Source organism: Silene latifolia, chromosome 1, assembly GCF_048544455.1.
Source record: "Silene latifolia isolate original U9 population chromosome 1, ASM4854445v1, whole genome shotgun sequence".
In the NCBI taxonomy this organism is placed as follows: domain Eukaryota; kingdom Viridiplantae; phylum Streptophyta; class Magnoliopsida; order Caryophyllales; family Caryophyllaceae; genus Silene; species Silene latifolia.
Genome location: NC_133526.1, coordinates 65,154,965 through 65,159,947, shown reverse-complemented (window position 1 = coordinate 65,159,947; position 4,983 = coordinate 65,154,965).

Sequence of the window (4,983 nt, the reverse complement as noted above, 5' to 3'; positions counted from 1 at the left end):
TATGCATACATATTCTCATTGTAGGGGGCAAGCCATAGGTTTTTGGACGACATCAACCAACGAGCTATACTAGTGATTTATTCTTCATATGAAATTCTGTTAAGAGAGAACGCCTTAGGACTCAAGAATACGTAGGCGTGACTAGGGACCTTCCACTCAGCGAACTGATTATTGAGGTACCTATTACGCCACATGGAACGAAGTTTGTTATTGTAATTGATAATTTTAACAAACATCATTATTGGTAAATGGAAATGACTTAATAGTTATAATAATAAAATTTACTTCATCCAAATCAAAATGTGAACAGCATCTAAATTGTCAAGGTCGACAAATTCCATCAGTTGCTTCGGGTCCAGTATGGCTATATTAGCTGCGCCCATAACTTCCTTTTCAATGTTAATCATGACTACATCACCTGTAGGTGACCTCTTTACAGCCAGGTTGTGCAAAGCCTTCAGCGAAGCAGTTTTAATCTTTTCTTATATTCACACGATTCATAATAAGAATCATAAGCAGGCTTGCCTGCAACAACTTTCGTTAACGTAGTAGTAATTGCTTTAGCTGCCATCATTTCTTTGCTTAAGTTCTGCAAATGTAAAGATTAAAGTACTTACGATATGTTAATATTCGTACCCAAATATATTTAGAGAACAAGTGACCCCCTCAGTAAAGATTAACGTCTGCATATAGGTACCTCGGGGATGATAAAATTGATGAGTTTGTCAGGCCATTGCACATAAGAGCTTAGGGCTTCATTCAAATAAGTGACCCCCTCAGTAGGAAATGGTACTTGTACTTCCCCATACTCGTCTTTATATAATTGGGACACTTCCACTTTCCTGCAATTGTGACGAAGGGGTATACCATGAACCTTAACTTGCTGAAGTCGGTCGTAATTGAACACGTATCCCCTGGAAACAACAACTTTCTGTTTCCCCTGTAAATAGGACAGACGACAAGCCACCTTGCAATCGCCCTTCACGTCAGCTTTAATCAATTAGTACACATACATTCACTATCTTTAATAAATTTCCTAAGGAAAAAACGTGTATGATATGAATAATTATAAACTAGCAGCTATTACCATTTTCGGTGTTGAGAAGAACATCTGATCATCAACTACCTCCACTTCATCCTGTGTCACGGCCTTCTTGGCATCCTCTTCCTCTTCAACTGGCTGATATCGATCCTCAGCTCCCACTTCAGTCTCCTTTCCCATTTCCTTCTCCCTTGTCATGTCATCATCGGCTTCCTTATTTACATTAACACTTGTCCATATAACACGTACTGATTTTCCAAATCATATAACACACTGTATATAAGACAAATATTATTACCACTTTTTCCTCCTCCTCCTCCTCCTCCTCCTCCTCCTCCTCCTCCTCCTCCTCCTCCTCCTCCTCCTCCTCCTCCTCCTCCTCCTCCTCCTCCTACTCCTCCTCTTCCTCCTCCTCTACTTCCTTTATGACTTCTTGAACCATATCCAACTCCTTTTATGATGGCTTTTCCCCAGTTTCCAACATTCTCATCATCAACCTGACTATTTTATGTAGCTGTGTAGTAGAAATTAATGTCAGCATATATAGTTGTAAATTAATTACGTTGGTTCAAATACAGTATTTATAGATTACCTTCTTGGAAGCATCACTACGTCGAGTAGTTTTCCCAAAATACTTAGTGATACCAACATGCGTTCCTACCCCTCTCACACGACCTGGATGCTCTGCTTTGCCGATTGCCCTAGCAAGAATGTCATCGCGTCCTTCAGGCTTCCATTTTTCTTCCTCTACCTTTTTCTCACAGATCCTCTACATACACATAAAACCATTAAGCAACACACAATTATATAACTCCGACTACCAGTGGTAGGAGTGACGTATTTATTCAAACTTACAATTTTCTCTTTGATGTCCTTATAATATTCAGTTTCTGTCTTTCCATTCTTAGGAGTGTGACCTTCCACTCAAGCGTCGTGACGACTGAATTTTCCAAGCTTTGCCTACAATTCATTCATCACATTCATATCCTCTCAAAATATGTATGATTACGATGAACATATATAACATCCGACTATAACACCTAATAGTCTAATACTATAAGAATTATGTACTTACAAGTTTCCTCTTAATCAATCTATAACCACCCCGGGAGCCGTAAAAGACGGTCTTTTTCTTTGAAATGTTCGCCTTGTTCCTCTCACTCATAGCCTTCATTAAATAAATTGTATCAAGAAACGTAAGCATGACCAAACACTAAACTAAGTATACTTCTTTACTTATTATTATTATTAAGTTACCTTAAACTTGTCAGACTGCCTAAAAGCGATATAGCTATCCCAATGGTCCTGACTGACATACGGATACTTCTTTTTTGGTGGGTTCTTGTTCATCTCCCCGGTTTCCTTTTTGAACAAGTGGTTCTCAGCCATCTTTAACTTCCAAGATCTGAGGGCTTCCCCTGTCTTTTTTTAGGTACTTATCATACATTTCGGAGACAACGTAAGCTAACTGCATATATGATGAGCATAGTTGGTACAAGTGTTTCGGCTAATACACATATCAAGCAGTAACTTAATTTCAGATAAAACATTTATTATTGTATATACATACCTTTATTCTGTTTATTAGCACGGTGTTCCGTATTTGACTCAGTTCACAGATACGCGGCGTACCGAGAGGCACATGTTGTCTTACACAACAACCAATCCAACTCGCAAAATACCCGACATACTCACCATATGGCAGGCCCGTATCTTTATCCCATTGTAAAAGATTAGGTATCTTTGAATTTATTGCTTCTAGGGAAACCCTGTGGCGCATTCGACCCGCAGTGTGTTGCAAATTATTCTCATCACCTGAGTCATCGCCTGACGCATTTCCACCATTTCTTTTGCGCTTTTGGACCATATCTAAAGCAGAAATTAATAAACAAATAATAACAATGCATACTTATAATAACAAACAAATATCTAGAGAGGAGGGTTTATTACTTCTTTCAAGAGGAGAATCCGGATTGATCTGGCGGCGGCAATGGCGACGATGACGATGACTGCGACGGCGATGGGGTAGGCTTGTGGTAGAGGGGAAGCTCAATGTTTGAGAATATTATGTGGGGGAGGGGAAGCTCAGAGTATATATGTGTGAATAATACAACACTTACAAGACCTTCTTTATTGGAAAGTAATAAACACGGTATAAGAAAAACCGTTATATTTTGTTTCCAAACAGACTACGGTTTTGTTTGAAACCGTAATTGATTAGTACTATCTACAACGGGTTAGAAATAACCGTTGTCTGAAATATTTTCATTTTGTTTGATTTTTCCGCCATGAAATAAAGCAACATTTTTATATACATAACAACGGCCTCAACCGTTATAACTGTACACGTCCAAAACAATGGTTTGGGTATATCCGTTTTAATTTATATTTCATTTTGTTTGATTTTACCGCCAAGAAATAAAGCATCATTTTCATATAGATAAAGCATCATTTTGTTTGATACGATTTTTCCCTAACCCGCCCGCTGCAACAGCAGAAAAAGTTTACAACAGCAGTTTGATATATAACAGCAAGACAATAATTACACATCACGTAAGATAACTCGATTGGATTGCTGATACTTTCACGGCTGCCGAGAATGTTTTTTGGATTTGCTAGTCTCTTCATTAAACCAAATACCTTCATCATGATCATCCTGTGTATATATGTTTGGAATGTTAACATTTTCAACATCATTACCAAATTGCGTTATAGCACTGTGATCAAGTCCTTCAAATTCGACGTCTTCATCATCTGGAATTCGGCGATGGCAAGATAGAACAACTGACCACTTCTTATCCATAGGATCGGTAACATAAAAAACTTGTTTTGCTTGTGACGCTAATACAAAAGGATCGTCCTTGTTTCCAACCTTGTCAAAATTTACTAATGTGAATCCTAAATCATCCTTTCTAACGCCATTATTGTTGTCAACCCACTTGCACCGAAATAGAGGTATCTCAAAATCCATGTAGTCTAAAACCAATATCTCTTCAATAACTCCATAATATTGCATTGTACCCAAAATAGGATTTTTATCCTTTGAACTAGCAAAGTATATAGCCTGAGAATCTATGCAAACTCCACTGTTTTGCATTGTGCTCGCCTCATCTTGAATGCGGGTGTAGAAAGTGTACCCATTGATCGGATACCCGCTATAAAAAGTTGCACGAACATCAGGACCGAAAGCGAGATGTCGTAGGCTGGTTAAGATATCATCAATTGGGTTGTCATCATCGTAAATAGTATCCTTAAACCAGTCACTAAATTGCTTGTAATGCTTATTTGCATACCACCTTTCGTTCTTATGAGGGTGTTTTCCCTTAAGGTAACTCTCGTGTTCTGCTCTGTAAGGCTGGACATGATCATCGTTAAATAAAACGTATGTATGAGCTCTATGTCGTATGTCAGATGACATATCCTTGGAAACACGACCCCTTACACCTTTTCCATTCATCCAGTCACTATGACGATATATAGGAGCTCCAATTAAATCATCCAAGGAGAGGTACGCGTAACAATACAAAAGAGCTTCTTCAATAATTGCTCGCTCAGCAATACACCTCTCTGGACGATACCTATTAGATGTGTAATCCTTGTAAACTTTCATCAATCGTTCGAATGGGTACTGATATCTCAAATACACTAGCCCGAGATACAAAACCTCCCGGACTAGGTGGACAGTCAAATGAACCATGATAGTGAAAAATGAGGGAGGAAAATACATTTCAAACTGACAAAGACTGGTGACTCATATGTCCGACTTGGAAGAACATTACCGTCAGGAAGCATGTCACAGAGCAAAGCTAGAAGATCTGTAAAACTCTTATCACTCCACCCATTTGCCCCCTTCAAGTTATATAACTTTACCACCGCGGACAATTTGGTATACTTCTTACAATCAGTAAATAAAGGCATTTCAGATTGACTCAACTTCTCAA